At 45.5% G+C, this 21,386-nt stretch overlaps 1 protein-coding gene across 3 annotated transcripts in view; it reads right to left on the bottom strand.

The window, feature by feature from the left end:
- LOC116972101 (cadherin-7-like) overlaps positions 1-21,375 on the bottom strand; it is a 291,858-nt gene extending 270,483 nt beyond the window's left edge. For all 3 annotated transcript variants that reach the window (XM_033019446.1, XM_033019447.1, XM_033019448.1), the window contains exon 1: positions 21,065-21,375. The gene's annotated coding sequence lies outside the window, so the exon portion shown is untranslated. The remainder of the gene's footprint in view (positions 1-21,064) is intronic.
- Between the last annotated feature and the right edge of the window lie 11 nt (positions 21,376-21,386).

Raw genomic sequence — 21,386 nt, 5'->3', positions numbered from 1 at the left:
GCCGGGATGATGGAACACCGACGCCGAACCCTGACGGAGAACATCCTCAGCAGCCCGGACCTCCAGATCAGCTACCTCCCACCGGAGTCCGCAGCTCCCGGGTCCGCAGGCCAAGCCGGGCGGAGTCGCAGGACTCCGTGATGTTGATCAGCGCTGCCCGCGTTGGGAGCTCCGCGAGCCACAGCTCCGCGATGTCGGTGCAGCAGGCCCAGCACTCCGGGGCTCCAAACGGCGATCCCCGGTAAGGCTTCGCCCGCCCCGCGATGTTTACAACACTGCGCCGCTGCTGCTGCTGCTGGAGCTCTGGTCGGTCCCGGCAGGAAAAGCCGCGCCAATCCAGTAGGTAGGCCGCTGGGGGGGGGGGGGGGGGGGGCGAGGATGAGACTCGAAAAATAGTTGCATCCTCTCCAGAAAGCGACTGAAGGACGGTATCCCCTTTACCGTACCCCCTTCCCACACATAAAGACATTTAAAAAAACGCACTTCAACATAACAAAAAAACAAAAAGATACCGGACTGAAGGTGGAAGCAGCTAGCACCAGCGCCACCGGAAATACAATTATTGCAGGACATGAGTGCAGGAAGGGCACCAGATAGTAAAAGCGATTAACAACAAATGAAGCAAATTGCTGGAGCAGCTCAGCGGGTTAAGCAGCATCTGTGGAGGGGATGGACAAATGACACTTTGAATCAGGATCCTGAAGATACGTCTGAAGAAGGGTCCCGACCAGAAATGTTTCCCGTCCTTTTTCTCCAGAGATGCTGCCTGACCTGCTGAGTTAATCCAGCACTTTAATCTATCCTCGAAACATAGAAACATAGAAAATAGGTGCAGGAGGAGGCCCTTTGGCCCTTTGAGCCAGCACCACCATTCATTGTGATCATGGCTGATCATCCACAAACAGTAACCCGTGCCTGCCTTCTCTCCATATCCCTGGATTCCGCTAGCCTCTAGAGCTCCATCTAACTCTCTTTTAAATTCATCCAGTGAATTGGCCTCTACTGCCTTCTGTGGCAGAGAATTCCACAAATTCTGAAGAACAGTTTTATTTTTAGTTTTTGAGATACTGCTTGGAAACACAGGCCCTTCGGCTCGCCAAGTGTGGGAGGAAACCGAAGATCTCGGAGACAACCAACGAGGTCACGGGGAAAAAGTAAAAACTCCGTACAGACAGCACCCATAGTCAGGATCGAACCTGGGTCTCTGGTGCTGTAAGGCAGCAACTCTACCGCTGCGCCACTGTACCACCCTGTTCTCACCCAAAATGTGCCTGTCCATTCCTCCTCAGATAGTGCCTGACTTGCTCAGTTCCTCCTGCACTTACTTTTTTGGCTCAAGGTTCCAACATCTACAGTTTCTTGCATCTCCACATGAGATTAATTGCTGGACCTCTTCATAAGTTCATAAATTCATGTCATAGGAGCAGAATTAGGCCATTCAGCCCATCAGGTCTACTCCGCCATTCAATCATTGCTGATCTACCTTTCCATCTCAACATTCTCCTGTCTTCACCCCATAACGCCAGCACATCCTTCCTCATGGTGCCCAAAACTGCTCACAATACTCCAAATGCAGTCTGACCAGTGCCTTATAAAGCCTCAGCATTACATGCTGTTTTTGTATTCTCGCCCTCTCTAAATAAAAGCTCATTCACTCATATCCACCCCTCTGTCCATTTCCTTCCACAGATAGAGTCATAGACTTGTACAGCACAGAGGCAGGCCCTTTAGGACCTCGGTAAGTTAGGACATTGTCCCAGGAGAGGATGCTGAAATCAGATCACTTATCCTTCGAATGAATGTGGAGGATTTTGCAGAGACAGCAAAAACCCCTTGCAACAATACTCATTTCACCCCATCATTTAAGGAATCAATTTGATTTTATGGCAAAAAGAATGTGAGAAACAATCAGCGTTGCAATGACAATATCACTATTACCAAAGTCAAGCGTGCTTCCACAATTGTGAAGCGATATTTCACTGTTTTGCTTCAATGTATCTCGCTAGTTGATTTTAACTGAGCTTTCTGAGCTTGCCTACAGACCCATTCCCACGTCACGTTACCACAGGACCCTGGGAAAGCTGGATCGGTGGAGGTCCATCTGTCAGATGAAATAAGTCTTAGACAATAGACAATAGACATTATGTGCTGGAGTAAGCCATTCAACCCTTCGAGCCAGCACCGCCATTCAAAGTGATCATGGCTGATCATCCCCAATCAGTACCCCGTTCCTGCCTTCTCCCCATATCCCCTGACTCCGTTATCTTTAAGTGTCCTATCTAGCTCTCTCTTGAAAGTATCCAGAGAACTGACCTCCACTGCCCTCTGAAGCAGAGAATTCCACAGACTCACATCTCTCTGTGAGAAAAAGTATTTTCTCATCTCTGTTCTAAATGGCTTATCCCTTATTCTTAAACTGTGGCCTCTGGTTCTGGACTCCCCCAACATCGGGAACATGTTTCCTGCCTCAAGCCTGTCCAAACCCTTAATAATCTTATATGTTTCAATAAGATGCCCTCTCATCCTTCTAAACTCCAGAGTATACAAGCCCAGCCATTCCATTCTCTCAGCATATGACAGGTCCGCCAGCCCAGGAATTAACCTTGTAAACCTACGCTGCACACCCTCAATAGCAAGAATGTCCTTCCTCAAATTAGGGGACCAAAACTGCATACAATACTCCAGGTGTGTCTCACTAGGACCCTATACAACTGCAGAAGGACCTCTTTGCTCTTATACTTGACTCCTCTTGTTATAAAGGCCAACATGCCATTCGCTCTCTTCACTGCCTGCTGTACCTGCATGCTTACTTTCATTGAGAATGGGGAGAAGGCAGGGGAATGGGGTTGAGAGGGAAAGATAGATCGGCTTTGATTGAATGGTGGAGTGGACTCAATGGGCCAAATGGCCTAATTCTGTTCCTAAGACTCAAAAACAGGAAGGCAGATTACTATCTAAATGGTGTCAAGTTGGGAAAAGGGGAAGTACAACGGGATCTAGGGGCCCTTGTTCTTCAGATTCACCACCCTCTGACTAAAGAAATACCTCCTCATCTTCATGGGTGGCACGGTGGTGCAGCAGTAGAGATGCTGCCTTACAGCGCCAACAGCACTTACAGCACCAGAGACCTGGGTTCGAAGCCGACTACAGGTGCTGTCTGTACGGAGTTTGTACGTTCTCCCTGTGACCTCACTAGTTTTCTCTGAGATCTTCAGTTTCCTCCCACACACAGGTTTGTAGGTTAATTGGCTTGGTACAAATGTAAATTGTTCCTAGTGTGTAGGATGGTGTTAATGTGCGGGGATCGCTGGTCGGTGTGGACTCGGTGGGCCGAAGGGGCAGTTTCCGCGCTGTATCTCTAAACTAAACTAATGTATTTTTTAAACGTATGTCCCTTTTATTCTGAGGCTGTGCCTTCTGATCCTAGACTCTCACACTAGTGGAAACGTCCTCTCCGCATCCACTCTATCCAGGCCTTTCACTCTTCCGTAAGTTTCAATGAGGTCGCCTCTCATCATCCTAGATGTTAAACTGAAGACTTGTTCTGCGGGGTGGGTGTAAAACTAAATGCTACAACGCTACTGAGTTGTCCTGTGTTGGTAATGTGTAATATACCATTGTCTGCTACTCCATGAGTTTCACACCTACCACTGGTGTGAGGAGAATGGGTAGAGTGGAGATTCTTTCCAAAACCAGGACTATCAATGGTTTTCCATTAGACCAACCTCTCCCAAGTCAGAATACATAATACCACCTCCTTGTGGCTAGGACAGGAAGTATGCAGAACTCTCACCTCGTACCATCTTATAACATCAATAACAATACAGGAGGCCATTCAGCCTATCTGGTCCATGCCAGCTCCCCAGAGACTGATCCTCTCAGCCCTATTTTTCTTTTGCAGAAACAAAGAACTGGCGATCAGGCAGCCTCTACAGAGGAAGAGACTAAGGCAAGGACTCTGAGCAGGAGGAAGTTGGCTGAAGAGCTGAAGAAGGGTCCCAACCTGAAACACCACCTATCCATGTTCTCCAGAGATGCTGCCTCACCCGCCGAGTTACTCCAGCACTTTGTGTCTATGTGTCAGGATAGTTCAGTTGTCTGATAACAGCTGGGTAGAAACTGTCCCTGAATCTAGAGGTGTGTAACTCTTACCTGATGGGAGAGGGGAGAAGAGGAATTGTCCAGGGTGAGTCTGGTCCTTTAATGCTTCACTCAAAGGCTTTAAGTTTCGGCTTAGGTTTATTATTGTCATGTGTACTGAGATACAATGAAAAGTTTATTTGATAGCTATTCAATCAAATCCGATAATACTATACATGAGTACATCCACGGCAAACTCAGGAATAGTAGGACAATGCAGCACTTGATTGGGGCTTTCTTGCACTGACAGACGATATATTTTTCCATGGAGTGGGATTTAAAATCACAACTTTCTCAACAATAGGTCACTAAATGTTAACATAGAACAGTACAGCACAGGAACAGGCCTTTCAGCCCATACTGTGCTGAACACGATGCCAAGATAAACTAATTTCATCTACCTACACATGATCCTTATCCTTCCATTCCTTGCAATCTATGTACCTATCTAAAAGTCTCTTAAACAACATTATAGTATCTGCCTCCACCACCACCCCAGGCGCCCACCCGTTAAGTAAAACAACCTTGCTCCACACATGTCCTTTAAACTTTGCCCTCTCACCTTAAAGCTATGCCCTCTAGCCATTAACATTTCCACCCTGGAATGATCCATATTCATCAGTTTAGCTTAGTTTATGTTAGTTTAGTTTAGTTTAGTTTAGAGATACAGCGCGGAAACAGGCTTTTTGGCCCACCGAGTCTGCGCCGACCAGCAACCCCATGCAGTAACACTATCCTACACACACTAGGTACAATTTTACCAAAGCCAATTCGCCTACAAAACCTATACATCTTTGGAGGAAAGAGGAGCACCTGGAGAAAACCCACACTGGTCACAGAGAGAACGTACAAACTACCGTATGGACAGCATCCATAGTCAGGATTGAACCTGGGTCTCTGGCGCTGTGAGGCAGCAACTTTATCACTGCACCACCATGCCACCCAGCTGAGAAAGTTTCGACCCAAAACATCACCTATTTCTTTTCTCCAGAGATGCTACATGACCCGCTGAGTTACTCCAGCTTTTAATAGCAATGTTACAAAATTTTGAGATTTTAAAAATCAAGTCGTCAATTTGTCCCATCAGATAAAGCAGAAAAAGAAGTTTAATTTGACACCTAATTCACTTTCATATCTTCAGTATTAAAAATGTTATGGCCATTTTCATACTCGGAAATTAGCATCTTGTTCCCTATTGCTTTCCATTGACTTAACACAAAAGCTGTGATCGAGGACAGTCAAAAGCCCATAACTTTCTTAAAAATTAAGAGAACTGAATGAAATTTTCAGTTATTATAGATTGAAGCATTCTGAAACAAATATAAAACATCTTACTTGGATGACCTGAAATTAAAGCATCTAATTATTTAGTTACCTAATTGTAGCTAATTACAAAATTGACCGTTGTGACGGACATAGTAATAAACACCCAGACTGCCTTGAAAATTCAAAAATGTGATATTCTCAAGATCAGAACTTGAATATTATTGTATTATATGCTGTAAGTCCATAACAGATAGGTAAATACATTGTAATTTCAAGCAATAGACCAAGTCTTTATGGAGATGTTCAGTTGCTAACTGGTACATGGCATATCATAATCAGTAGCATCATCATACTCCTCAGATTGTAACCAATAAGCAACTCTGTGGGGTGGAAGATTGCAACCTTCATGTGGCCCGCCCTGTTTCAACGAATGCAATCAACTTGGCGTGCACAATCAAGTAAGATCACGTCTCATCAGTGACAATAATGAGTCGGCATACAGGATGGAGGTGGAGCTGCTTACAGAGTGGTGCAGATCTCACAACCTCACTCTTAGCACAGCCATTCAGACAGTAGACCAGACATTTTGATTGAAATACAACAAGCACTATTCAGAATTCAAATGATGGGGCTTACAGTCATATTTTTATGGGTACCAGCACACATTGGCATTAGAGGAAACAAAATGGCAGATAAGGTAGCAAAAGAGGTAACAAAAAGAAGTAGGATTGATTTAAGTATTAACATAGGTAAAACTGAAATCAAAGACATTATTAAGCAAAGACTGAAGGAAAGATGGCAAAAGCAATGGTAGGAAGAGCGGAAAGGACGGTGGTTCTACAGAGTCCAGAGGAAAGTGGGAGAAATGAGATGTGCAGGAAAAAAACAGAAAAGAGGAGACAGTAATTTCAAGAATCAGATTTGGACACACTGGTCTGAACAGTACACTTTTTATAATAGGCAAGCATAATACAGGCAGATGTGAATACTGTGGGCAAGAAGAGACAATAGAGCATGTCATTATACATTGTGAGAGGTATGAGGAAGAAAGAAGACAAATGAGTGAACGATTCAGAAAAGAAAAAGTACAATTTGATTTAATACATATTTTACAAAATAATTCATATAAGTGCTATCAAATCCTAATGTTTTTTCCCAGGGTAACCAATTTGTTTGGAAAGATATAGGTTATTAGTATATAAGTTATAATGTTATTTGATCCACACTCCATACCAGTTGGTGGCGGTAATGCACTAAAAAGTTGTTTGCCAACCGCCAAAAAAAACTACATAGAAGAAGAAAAAGAAGAACCTCACCCTCAACGTGGATAAGACGAAGGAGGGCTGGCAAACACCATCATACACCGCTGCACATTGATGGTGCTGCTGTGGAGAGGGTTAGCATCGTGAAGTTCCTGGGAGTTCACCTAGCGGACGACCTGACCTCAACGACCAACACCACAACAGTCATCAAAAGAGCACAGCAGCGGCTCCACCCCCTCCGGAGACTCAGGAAAGCAGGTCTCCCCACTGTTCACCTAACGACCTTCTACAGGGGTACCATTGAAAGCATACTGACCTACAGCATCACTTCCTGGTTTGGGAGCTGCAAGGCTTACGAACAAAGACAGCTAAACAGGATAGTGAAGACAGCCAGTAGGATAATTGGTGCCCCACTCCCTTTCCTGTTGGAGATCTACCAGCAGCGCTGCATCCGCAGAGCCATCTCCATCATTAAGGACCCTTACCACCCATATAACCATATAACCATATAACAATTACAGCACGGAAACAGGCCATCTCGGCGCTACAAGTCCGCGCCGAACAATTTTTTTTTTTTTTTTTTTTTTTTTTCCCCTTAGTCCCACCTGCCTGCACTCATACCATAACCCTCCATTCCCTTCTCATCCATATGCCTATCCAATTTATTCTTAAATTATACCAACGAACCTGCCGCCACCACTTCCACTGGAAGCTCATTCCACACCGCTACCACTCTCTGAGTAAAGAAGTTCCCCCTCATGTTACCCCTAAACTTCTGTCCCTTAATTCTGAAGTCATGTCCTCTGGTTTGAATCTTCCCTATTCTCAAAGGGAAAAGCTTGATCACATCAACTCTGTCTATCCCTCTCATCATTTTAAAGACCTCTATCAAGTCCCCCCTTAACCTTCTGCGCTCCAGAGAATAAAGACCTAACTTATTCAACCTATCTCTGTAACTTAGTTGTTGAAACCCAGGCAACATTCTAGTAAATCTCCTCTGTACTCTCTCTATTTTGTTGACATCCTTCCTATAATTGGGCGACCAAAATTGTACACCATACTCCAGATTTGGTCTCACCAATGCCTTGTACAATTTTAACATTACATCCCAGCTTCTATACTCAATGCTCTGATTTATAAAGGCTAGCATACCAAAAGCTTTCTTTACCACCCTATCTATATGAGATTCCACCTTCAAGGAACTATGCACGGTTATTCCCAGATCCCTCTGTTCAACTGTATTCTTCAATTCCCTACCATTTATCATGTACGTCCTATTTTGATTTGTCCTGCCAAGGTGTAACACCTCACATTTATCAGCATTAAACTCCATCTGCCATCTTTCAGCCCATTTTTCCAAATGGCCTAAATCACTCTGTAGACTTTGGAAATCCTCTTCATTATCCACAACACCCCCTATCTTGGTATCATCTGCATACTTACTAATCCAATTTACCACCCCTTCATCCAGATCATTGATGTACATGACAAACAACAAAGGACCCAACACAGATCCCTGAGGCACCCCACTAGTCACCTGCCTCCAACCCGACAAACAGCCATCCACCATTACCCTCTGGCTTCTCCCATTCAGCCACTGCTGAATCCATCTTGCTATTCCTGCATTTATACCCAACAGTTTAACCTTCTTAACCAACCTTCCATGAGGAACCTTGTCAAAGGCCTTACTAAAGTCCATATAGACAACATCCACTGCTTTACCCTCGTCAATTTCCCTAGTAACCTCTTCAAAAAATTCAAGAAGATTAGTCAAACATGACCTTCCAGGCACAAATCCATGTTGACTGTTCCTAATCAGACCCTGATTATCCAGATGCTTATATATATTATCTTTAAGTATCTTTTCCATTAATTTGCCCACCCATCCCACCACATCTTCTCCATTCTGCCATCTGGGAAGAGGTACAGGAGTATCAGCTGCAGAACCAGCAGGATGCTAAACAGCTTCTTCCCACAAGCAATAAAAATGGTTAACGGACTGTGTCCCCTCCCCATACACATACACCCCCATCTAACCTGAAGTCACTGTTCGGTTTGATTGTCTGTTTTTAGTTCAACTTTTAAGTCTATTTTAGATATGATAATTTTTAAGTTGTATGTATTTATTTCTGTTTTTATTAATTGCACTGACAAAAACTGATGAGAAACAATTTTTCGTTTCTTCTGTGTATGCAAGTACTCGGTGAAATGACAATAAAGTAAATACTGAAAAACTGAATACTGAACAAGTTGTCCTACAACTTTAGGCTGTGCACGCCATACGCAAGAAGAAGAAGAAGAAGAAGTAACCCTGTACACCTTGTTTTTCCTCAAATTTTCAATTTTGGCATTGTAAACTACATGTTTTTCCTCTTCAAACCACGCATGACACGCCTTTCTGCCCACTACTTTCCGAGTAAGAATGTCCTGTAGATTCCATTTCTTAAGAAAAGGATATATTTTTTAAATAGCCTAAGTATCCAAATAACAAACTAATCCCATTCACACAAGAATTCACAATATAACTGTCATGAATTTATATGCCAGATGGAAGGAATTTAATGTTTAATTCCCATAAATCTATCCAGAAACATCCACTTTCATTATAATCAAAATTATTATTTTTTTGCACAATATCCCTGTTGTGGATATTTAGTATAAAAATATTGACTATGGATAGACAATTACACAAAATATAGACAATTTAGATGCTCTTGGCAGGAAAGACACAGCCGAATCGTATGGGGCCCAAATAACATTTTCGCAACGTAAAATTTGATTTAAACCACCCCAAGAAGCAAGATTATATGTAAAATAGATGACACCCTTCGTTTTGTCCTGTTATTACGATCCGTCACGTTGTCGGCGTTGAGGGCGTTTGAAGTCACTTTTTACTTTAATCCAACTGTTAAATTATCCAGCGATTTTAAAAAAAAACGGGCACGGAAGTCCGATCGATTTTTCTTTATCGACTCGCTGTCCGAGAAAATCTCTCTCCGACAAGCGATACAAACCTGCATTTTAATCCACCCCTCAAAGGCGCCAAAGTCGCGCACATGTGGCAGATCTGCAGCGCCGCTGAAGGTAGGTTTTGTAACATCGCTACTTTTAGTGTCTATCTTCCGAACCCCAAATTCCTTCGGCATATGATCGCATTTGTTTCCTAATCTCGTTAACATAATTATTCAGTTTCAAAATTCTTCTATGATAACGAATAATTCTCTTGGAGTACAAAGTGGAAACTATTGATCCTGGTTCATACAGTGAGATTACAGCTGCCAACATTGAACAAAGATTTAAACCGTTTAATTACAATCATCTGCATCAAACTTTGCTCCTTGGTGATGTTAAACTGAAAACTCTACTTAATTAATTGTACTAATTATAACAGGAAGGAAATTAATTAATGGAAATCAGTTAATGTGCACCGCAGGGGAGTAATTTGTTGATTATATTCAAGGGTTCCAAGTTAAGAGTTCAAGTTAAGTGTGGACTCAAGACGGCCACCACAAAGGTCTTCAGTAAAACGCAAACTGCCTGATGGCCTCAGCAAGTCAGGCAGCATCTGCAGAGGGAAAATTGTAACAACGCTCCTCAAGCCACCTAGAAAATGTATCGGAACCCAGCAGTGGCTGAATGAAACTGTGAAGCGGAATTTGTTTCAACACTGAGATTTGCAAATGCACCATAGAAAGCATACAGAGTGAGGCCCAGCGCAAATTGGAGGAACAGCACCTCATCTACTTGAGTAGTTTACAACCCAGCGGTATGAACATTGACTTCTCTTGCTTTCTCTCTCCATCCCCTCCCCCTTCCCAGTTTTCCCGCAAGTCAGTCAGTGTCCAACTACATTCTATCTCTGTCCCGCCCCCTCTCCTGACATCAGTCTGAAGAAGGGTCTTGACCCGAAACGTCACCCATTCCTTATCTCCGGAGATGCTGCCTGACCCGCTGAGTTACTCCAGCATTTTGTGTCCTCCTTCGATTTAAACCAGCATCTGCAGTTCTTTCCTACATAGAAAGCATACTGTCAGGTTACATTGGAGATAGATACTAAATGCTGCAGTAACTCAGCAGGTCAGGAGTTATGAACTAGTCAGATGACTGGGGGGGGGGGGGTGGGGGGGGGTGGGGGGGGGGAAATAGAGGGGTGGGGGGTAGGAGTGCAGAAGTTACTTGATTTTGTGATAAATAAAAGTGGCAGATAGAATATATCGTAGCAAAGTGTGGAGTCATGCATTTTGGTAGTAGGAATAAAGGTGAAGGCTATTTTCTAAACGGGGAGTGAATTCCTAAATCAGAGGTGCAAAGGGACCGGGGATTGTTGGTGAAGAATTCCTGAAACATTAATTTGCAAGTCGAATCGGTAGTAAAGACAGCAAATACAATGCTAGCATTTATTTCGGGAGAACTAGAATATAAAAACAGGGATACAATCCTGAGGATTCATAAAGCAATGGTCAGACCACATTTGGAATATTGTGAGCAGTTTTAGACAATAGACAATAGACAATAGGTGCAGGAGTAGGCCATTCGGCCTTTCAAGCCAGCACCGCCATTCAATGTGATCATGGCTGATCATCCCCAATCAGTACCCCATTCCTGCCTTCTACCCATATCCCCTGACTCCACTATTTTTAAGAGCCCTATCTAGCTCTCTTTTGAAAGCATCCAGTGAACCTACCTCCACCACCCTCTGAGGCAGAGAATTCCACAGACTCACCACTCTCTGTGAGAAAAAGTGTTTCCTCGTCTCCGTTCTAAATGGCTTACTCCTTAACCTTAAACTGTGGCCCCTGGTTCTGGACTCCCCCAACATCGGGAACATGTTTCCTGCCTCTAGCCTGTCCAAATCCTTAACAATCTTATATGTTTCAATGAGATCTCCTCTCATCCTTCTAAACCTAGGGGGCGCTGACCTGTGCGCGGCTGCCCAGCCAGCAGCTGTCCGTCTTTTTATCTTTTATTTTTATTTTTAGTTAGTTAAAGTGTTTTTGTTTCTGGAGTTCTAGACTTTTTTATGTGGGGGGTGGGGGGGGGGGGAAGGGGGAAACTACCTTTCAGGGTCCCTACCTGGTCGGAGAGGCAGCTTTTCTCCGGGCTACAGTTTCGACCCGTCCTCGCGGCCTACCAGCGGGCCTGGAGCGGCGTTTCCTGTCGGGGACCGTCCAGAACCACGGCTTCGGCAGCGGCACAGCGCTGGAGCGCTATCGTGGAGCGGGCGATGCCTTGCCCAGGTCGCCGCGCTGGAGCTCCGGTGAGCTGAGACCGCCGGGAATAACATCGCGGAGCTGCGGGTCTGAGGAGCGACCAGCTGCGGGCGGCGGCGCTGAAATTTACACCGGGAGCCTGGGATCTCTAGTTGAGATCGCCAGTTGTGGAGCTCCAACCGGCGCGGCCTTGTTGGCTTTGGAAGCCGCGGCCTCCAGTATGGAAGCGGCCGTTCCAGGTGTCCCAAGCCGCTGTGAGGATTCTCCCGACGCCGGAGCACCATCACCCGGCGAGAATGGCCAGGAACATCGGGCCTCCGTGGAGGCAACTGTGGAGGCCTCAATTGGCTCGACTATGGGTGAACTGGGGTTGGGGACTGGACTTTGTGCCTTCCCTCATGGTGGGAGCCATTGTGGGGGGATGTTCTTTATGTTTAAATCTCTTATTAATGTTATGTCTGTATTCTTTCTTTATGTGCTGCATTGGCAAGAAGCATTTCACTACACCTAGGTGTATGTGACCAATAAATAACCTTTGAACTTTGAACTTTGAACTCCAGAGTGTACAAGCCCAGCTGCTCCATTCTCTCAGCATATGACGGTCCCGCCATCCCGGGAATTAACCTTGTAAACCTACGATGCACTCCCTCAATAGCAAGAATGTCCTTCCTCAAATTAGGGGACCAAAACTGCACACAATACTCCAGGTGTGGTCTCACTAGGGCTCTGTACAACTGTAGAAGGACCTCTTTGTTCCTATATTCGATTCCTCTTGTTATAAAAGCCAACATGCCATTCACTTTCTTCACTGCCTGGTGTACCTGCATGCTTACTTTCATAGACTGATGTACAAGGACCCCCCAGATCCTATTGTACTTCCCCTTTTCCCAACTTGATGCCATTTAGATAGTAATCTGCCTTCCTGTTTTTGCTACCAAAGTGGATAACCTCACATTTATTCGCATTAAACTTCATCTGCCATGCATCTGCCCACTCCCCCAGCCAGTCCAAGTCACCCTGCATTCTCATAGCATCCTCCTCACAGTTCACACTGCCACCCAGCTTTGTGCCATCTGCAAATTTTCTAATGTTATTTTGAATCCCTTCATCCAAATCATTGATGTATATTGTAAATAGCTGCGGTCCCAGCACCGAGCCTTGCAGTACCCCACTAGTCACTGCCTGCCATTCTGAAAGGGACCCATTAATCCCTACTCTTTGTTTCCTGTCTGCCAACAACTTCTTTGGACCCCATATCTAAGGAAACATGTGCTAGCATTGGAGAGTGTCTAGAGGAGGCTTTGAGAATGATCACAGGAATGATTGGGTTAACATATGATGAGCGTTTGATGGCACTGGGCCTGTACATGCTGGAGTTTAGAAGGATGAGAAGGAACCTCATTGAAACTTATGGAATAGTGAAAGGCCTGGATAGAGTGGATATGGAGAGGATGCTTCCACTAGTGGAGAGTCTAGGACAAGAGGCCATAGCCTTTGAATGAAAAGACGTACCTTTAGGAAGGAAATTAGGTGGAATTTCTTTAGTCAGAGGGTGGGAAATCTATGGAATCCATCGCCAAGTCAAGTGGAAGCCAAGTCAATGGATATTTTAAGGCGGAGATTGATAAGTTCTTGATTGGTAAGTGTGTCAGAGGTTATGGGATAAGGAAGGAGATTGGGGTTGAGAGGGAAAGATAGATCAGCCATGATTAAATGGTGGAGTCAGGTGCTGCAACGATGCAGAGGCTCTACTAGCCCCGATGCGGGGTTCTATCACCGGCGCGGGGGAGCTGACATCCGCCCGATGCAGGAACTGATCGCCCCGATGCGGAGGGCCCAAACGCCGCCAGCTACGGGAGTCAAGATTGCCCCGTCAACGGAGAGCATAGAAGGGAAGAGATCTGAAATGTTTTGCCTTCCATCACAGTGAGGAATGTGGAGGAGTCACTGTGGTGGATGCTTATGTTAAAATGTATATTGTGTGTTCCGTTGCTTTTTATTTGTATGACTGACTTGGCAAATGAAACTCCTCGTATGTTGCAAAATATACTTGGCTAATAAAGTATTATTATGAATTGTGAATTGTGTGAATGGGCCGAATGTTCTGCTCCTATAACTTATGAAATTAGGGAAATCAACGTTCATACTGCTGGGCTGTAAGCTGCCCAAGCAAAATATGTGATGCTGTTCCTCCAATTTGCGTTTGGCCTCACTTCGATAGTAGATGAGGTCCAGGACAGAAAGGTCAGTGTGGGAATAGGAAGGGGAGATCACAGCTTGGTTTGGGAACAGCTCTGAAAAGACCGACAGAAATTGCAGAGAGTTGTAGTTGTAGCCCAGTCCATCATACAGACCAGACTCCCCACCATTGACTCCATTTACACATCACGCTGTCTTGGAAAAGCATCCAACGTAATCAAAGACTTGTCCCACCCCGACATTCCTTCCTCTCCCTGTTCCTGTCAGGCAAAAGTTATAAAGGTAGAAAGCATGCACCACCAGACTCAGGAACAGTTTCTTTCCCTCTATTATCAGGCTTCTAGACAGTCCTTCCATAAGCTGGGAACTTGTCCGATTCACCTCTACCCCATTGAGCACATTGGATTTGGTCTATGGAAATAATGTGCTACAATGCTTTAAGGTGCTTCATAGGTTTATGGTGAAGGGGGAAAGGTTTAATAGAAATCTGAGCAGTAACTTTTTCACACAAAGGGTGGTAGATGTAATGAATGAGCTGCCTGAGGAGGTAGTTGAGGCAGGGACAATTGCAACATTTAAGAAGCAATTCGACGTACATGGATAGGACAGGTTTAGAGGGATATGGGCCAAACACAGGCAGGTTGGACATATTGGTCAGTGTGGGCAAGTTGGGCCGAAGTGCCTGTTTCCACGCTGTATGATTCTATGACTCTATGATGCTAATGCTGAGAACAATATTCTGCACTTTGTATCTCCCCCTTTGCTCTATCTATTGTACTTGAGTTTCACAAAATTGTATTTATGTATAGCATTATCCAATCTGATTGCAGCGCATGCAAAACAAACTGCACCTCTGTAAAATGCCCAAGTATGTAAGTAAGTGGTAGAATCTGGGAGAGTGTGGGAAGAATTAAAAATAAGGATTAATGTGGGATTTGTTTAGGGCATCAATTGGGTTTCATCCCATCAACACATTCTGCCTTTCCTGTAAAAGGGCTTACATGACTTATCAAGCACCTGAGAACTCAAAGAACTGGGTGGAATCAAGTCCACCACAATCCTAACATGCCGCCAGTGAGTTAAAAGAGTAATTGGTTTGTTGAAGGAAGCAGTGACCCGCGGTCAATTGGGGCCAATTACAAAGGAGGAAAAATGCACTAAATTAGTCAATTGATTGGCTTTTCTTTGCCATGGATCAATAGGTTTTAAATGTTGAAGTGTGGCTTATTTCCGATCAATCCCGCTTAGTTGCCCCATTACATCATGTACAGACAGTTCTGGTCAGTCCATTGCCAAACAGATGGGGAGGCTTTTGAGAGGGTGCAGAAGAGGTTCACCCAGGATGCTGCCTGGATTAGAGAATGTTAATCGTAAGGCAATGTTCCTGTCAGGCAAAAGTTACAGAAGATAGCAAGTACACAGCACCAGACTGAGGAAAAGCTCTGCATTCAACACCATTGTGCCAGAGCGACTACACTCCAAACCCTCCAAGTTGACTGTGCCTGAACACTTCTGTCAGTGGATCACCAACTTCCTGACAGACAGGAAGCAGCATGTGAGGCTGGGAAAGCACATCTCGGACCCGCAGACCCTCAGCATAGGAACACCGAAAGGCTGCGTACTCTCTCCTCTCCTCTACACCAATGACTGCACCTCTGTCAAGCTTCTCAAGTTTGCGGATGACACAACCCTGATTGGACTGATCCAGGATGGGGTGGAATCTGCCTACAGACAGGAAGTGACACAGCTGGCGTCCTTGTGCCTTTGTAACAACATGGAGCTCGATGCTCTTAAGACAGTGGAATTGATTGTAGACTTTAGAAGAGCTCCCCCTCCCCTCGCCTCACTCACCATCAACAACACCACAGTCACATCTAAGGAGTCTTTTAAGTTCCTGGGAACCATCATCTCCAAGGACCTGAAATGGGGGGCCACCATCAAGTACACAATAAAAAGGCCCAACAGAGGATGTACTTCCTGCGGCAGCTGAGGAAGCACAATCTGCCACAGGCAATGATGGTCCAATTCTATACTGCCATCGTAGAGTCTGTCCTCGCCTTCTCCATCATGGTCTGGTTTGGCTCAGCCACCAAGCACGACATCCGGTGGCTCCAGCGAATCATCCGATCAATTGATAAGGCTGTTGGCTGCAATCTTCCCCCCCATTGACGAACGATACACTACAAGGGCCAGGAAACGAGCGGGTAAGATCATCTCTGACCTCCCTCACCCTGGCCACAAATTCTTTGAAGCACTTCCCTCTGGAAGGCGACTCCGGACTGTCAAAGCCGCCACAGTCAGACCTAAAAACAGCTTTTTTCCACGAGTAGTAGCTCTACTCAATAACCAAAAGTTTGTAGCCTCATTTTGCTCTGGTATTTTATTTCATTCACATGTTTGATCAATAATGTTTTATTATTAATGTTTAATGTGTCATTCTTAATTGTACTGTATGTCATGTTGTTACTTGCGAGCGGAGCACCAAGGCAATTCCTTGTATGTGAACATACTTGGCCAATAAACTTATTAATTAATTAAATAATCAATTGATTCATTCATATTGAACAAACCTAGATTGCTTTCTCTGGGGTGTCGGTTGAGGGAAGACTTGTTGGAAGATTACAAAATTATGAGGTGACAGACATAGGGTGGACAGTCAGAACCAATTTTCCGAGGATGGAAATGCAAAGACTAAAAGGAATAGCTTTAAGATTGAGTTTTAATTTGTTTATTGCCACGTGTACCGAGGTACAGTAAAAAGCTTTTGTTGCATGCTATCCATTTAGCGGAAACACCAAAAATGATTACGATCAAGCCTTTCACAGGCTGAAGGGAATTACGTGAATAACGTTTAGTGCAAGATAAAGCCAGTAAAGTCCGATCAAAGATAGTCCGAGGGTCTCCAATAGACAATAGACAATTAGTGCAGGAGTAGGTCAAGTCGCCCCTTCCAGCCAGCACCGTCATTCGCAGTGATCATGGATGATCATTCACAATCAGTACTCCGTTCCTGCCTTCTCCCCATATCCCTTGACTCCGCTATCTTTAAGAGCTCTATCTAACTGTCTCTTGAAAGCATCTAGAGAATTACCAATGAGGTAGATAGTAGTTTAGGACTGCTCTCTAGTTGTGGAAAGATGGTTCAGTTGCCCGATAACAGCAGGGAAGAAACTGTCCCTGAATCTGTAATGGAGTCAACGGAAGGGGGGTTGGTTTGCCTGATGGTCTGGGCTGCATCCACAATTCTCTACAATTTTTTGTGGTCTTGGATGGAGCTGTTCCCAAACCATGCTGTGTTCTCGCCTGTCCAACCTCTCTCTATAGCTCAGGCCCTCAAGACCTGGCACCATTTGATTCTAACACCAGTTATTTGAAACACTTGCACCTATGTTGTTAATTCAACATCATTCTTTGTAACTGCAAAGTGTCCTCTTGGACGATAAACCTACAATGGTGTTTCAGGAGATGAAAGGTGAATGCACAGTAGGCTTGTCAAAGTGATCCTGACATTTTCTCTTCTACGTCCATGAGCTCCTGAGTGCCGCCAATGGGTGATAATTATTCCTGATTTGTTATTTCACACAAAAGGATTTGACCTACTCAGTCATTTATTTTTAAAACACCGTCACATCTCTGATGTACGCGTGGAATTTTAGCGTGAGAGACTCGTGTTACCGAATGGAGAGAACAAGAAGCCACCTGATATCTCGCTCGGACAGTGAGGCGTAAGAGGAAATTCGGTGGAGGCATCAACCATGAGGTCCATGGAATGAGGAACGCCTGCGGCGGACCGATGGCGATGGCAGAGGACCCACCGGTAGGCCCGTGGGTCCACCGCCGACTCTGCATCGGCCACGAGCCGGCAGAGTAGACGGGAACTGTGCCACCAAGAGGGAGTTGGGACTGGGAGCGAGGAGGGACTGGGAACGAAGAGAGACAGGGGTTGAGGAGGAGAAACCAAGAGTGAGGAGTGACCAGCGAGAGCAATGAGAGACCCGGCAGGGGGGGCGTCGAAAACAAAGGGGGACCCGGTGGGGGGGCGCCAAGGAGAACGGAACTAATGGGTCACAGCGGAGGGTGAGGGGTGCCGAGACGGAAGGGTAACCAGCGAGGGGGGAGGGGGGGGGAGTTGGCTTGTTGTCACATGCGGCGGCAAGCAGCAGATAGGACTGTTCGGCACTTTCGGGACTTTGACGGCGCCAAAACTTGGTCATAATTGTGTAATGCCTAGTGTACAGTATAACGCAAAGTAAAACATTCCACTGTACCTAAGTACATGTGACAATAGAGTATAATTTTTTCATTCATTCATTCATACAATCATCGTGGATTCAGTCAGAGAAAACAATGACAAATTATCTCCAGTGATTTACTGGCCAGACTATGAGACTATCGCGTCTACTCCACCATTCCTTCATGGCTGATCTACCTTATCCTCTCAAACCCAATCTCCTGCCTTCTCCCCATAACCCCTGACACCCTTACTAATCAAAAACCTGTCAATCGCAGCCTTAAAAATATTAACTGACATAGATACATAGACAATAGGTGCAGGAGGAGATTATTCGGCCCTTCGAACCAGCACCGCCGTTCCATATGATCATGGCTGATCATCCACAATCAGTACCCCGTTCCTGCCTTCTCCCCATATCCCTTGATTCTGCTAGCCCTAAGAGCTCTGATTAAATCTTGATTGAATGCATCCAGTGAATTAGCCTCCACTGCCTTCTGAGGGAGGGAATTCCACAGATTCACAACTCTCTGTGTGAAAAAGTTTTTCCTCATCTCAGTTCTAAATGCCCTACCCCTTAATCGTAAACTGTGGCCCTGGTTCTGGACTCCACCAACATCGGGAACATCTTTCCTGCATCTAGCATGTCCAATCCCTTAATAATTTTATGTTTTCATAAGATCCCCTCTCACCCTTCTAAATTCCAGTGAATACAAGTCCAGTCGCTCCATTATTTCATCATATGACAGACCCGCCATCCCAGGAATTAAACTTGTGAATCTACGTTACACTCCCTCAATAACAAGAATGTCCTTCCTCAATTTAGGATGGCCTCCACAGCCGTCTGTGGCAATGAATTCCCCAGATTCACCACTCTCATTCCTACTCATCTCCCTTCTAAAAATACGTCCTTGTCTTCTGAGGCTATGGCCTCTGGTCCTAGACTCTCCCACTAGTGGAAACATCCTCTCCACATCCACACTATCCAGCCCTTTCACTATTTAGTAAGTCTCAATGAGGTCCCACCTCGTCCTTCTAAACTCCAGCGAGTACATGCCCAGTGTCATCAAATGCTCATCATATGTTAACCCAATCATTCCTACGATCATTCTCAAAGCCTCCTCTGGACTCCTTGACCCGAAACATCACCTATTCCTTTTCACCAGACCTGACTTGCTGAGTCAGCATCTTCTGTTCCTCCCTACTCAGCATTACATGCCTGTTTGTACATTATAGTCCTCTCAAAATAAATCCTAGCATTGCAATTACCTTCCTGACTAGCGATTCAACTTGCAATTTAACTTTTTGGGAATCCTGCACCAGCACTCCCACGTCCCTTTGCACCTCTGGAATTTTGCACCCATTAAGGACCTGCCCCACTTACGTGTCCTTGGCATGCAAATTACGCGACCTCGTGGTCGCGTTGAGGCGCACAGGCATCATAAGACCGCGTGGGACCGGTCCCACTTAGAAGCGCAGAGGGGTATGTTATTGTGCGCGGTATCGAGCGGCGCTCCGAAATTTTTGTAGTGAACGAAAACTTTGCGTGCCAACGGCCTGTCACGGAACTGACGGCCAAAGTGGGACAGACCCAAGACAGTGGTGTGACGCAACGTCTTACCTACAACAGCTGCAGAAGCAGGCAAACGATCGCCGAACTCAGCCTGGGGCTCACGGCCGTTGCGGTCCGGATCCGCCCCCACTTCTACTCCCAGAGCGGGGACAAGAAAATTGAAGATAGACACAAAATGCTGGCGTAACTCAGCAGGACCGGCAGCATCTTTGGAGAGAAGCAATGGGTGACGTTTTGGTTCAAGACCCTTCTTTTCAGACTGAAGAAGAGTCTCGACACGAAACGTCACCCATTGCTTCTCTCCAGAGATGCTGCCTGTCCCGCTGAGTTACTCCAGCTTTGTGTCCATCTTCCAATGATGTCACGCGCTCCAGACGGCTGTGCGTACACATGCAATCGCACGCGACCTTCGCGGGACCGTTGCTGCTCAACGCGTAATTTGCGTGCCAAGGACATGTAAGTGGAACAGGTCCTTAATTTCGCACCCCTTGCACAAAACTAGACTAAACTAAATAATCAAACACGTTATAAATAATGTGCACATACTCCATACACCGCTCGCTTTCTGTTTCCCTACTTTAGTCTCTGTGGAACAAATATGAATCCAATTCTAACTCTTCGCCATATCACCTGATACAGTGCTTGACCTCGAGTTTTTTAGACACCTTTGGAGACTTTAGAAATACAGCATGGAAACAGGCCCTCCAGCCGACCAGTGATCACCCTGTACACGAGCACTATCCTACACACTAGGGACAATTTACAATTTTTTACCAAAGCCAATTAACCTACAAACCTGAACGTTTTTGGAATGTGGGAGACTACCAGAGCATCCAGAGAAAACCCACATATGTCACGGGAGAACGTATCAACTCCGTACAGACAGGACCTGTAGTCAGGATTGAACCCGGGTCTCTGGCGCTGTAAGGCAGCAACTCTACCGCTGCGCCACTGTGCTCCCCAGCCGCAGCACGTGCCCAGCCCTGCTTCACATCCCAGCCTTTAGAGCCAACCCTTATCCAACCATTATACCTGAGGGGACAGAAGCTAGAGGTGACTGTAATGCAAGTAAAGGGGGTCAACTCAAGTAAACTTACTGCCTCTTCTCTGCCCAGTTGCTACTTTACCCCATGCAACATTCAGCCCAGGTTCAAGAGTGGCTCTGCTTGGTGCTGGCACCTACCTCTGCAACCGAGTGCAAGGAACCTCCACCACCTCCTCCGTTCACTCCAGCCTCCCCTGCATTTACTCAGTCCAGCCACGGGTTTGTCAATCTTGCCGCCGCTGCTCGGGGAATAGCAACGTTTCCCATCCCCGTCAAGAACTGTTGCCGAGAGAAAAATTCAGAGCAGAGTCCCGGGCTTCTACCTGCAACAACTTCTGGTTCAGTTTTTACAAGCCAATCTATATTCACTCCCTCAAAGGGTTGCCTCTCAGTTTACTGTCATTGATCCAAGTCTTTTTGAACAGCTCAACTATCTGTGAAGGATGGGGGGGGGGGGGGG

Source organism: Amblyraja radiata, chromosome 4 (genome assembly GCF_010909765.2).
Source record: "Amblyraja radiata isolate CabotCenter1 chromosome 4, sAmbRad1.1.pri, whole genome shotgun sequence".
NCBI classification, from domain to species: Eukaryota; Metazoa; Chordata; class Chondrichthyes; order Rajiformes; family Rajidae; genus Amblyraja; species Amblyraja radiata.
This window is presented reverse-complemented; position numbering and strand designations above follow the sequence as displayed.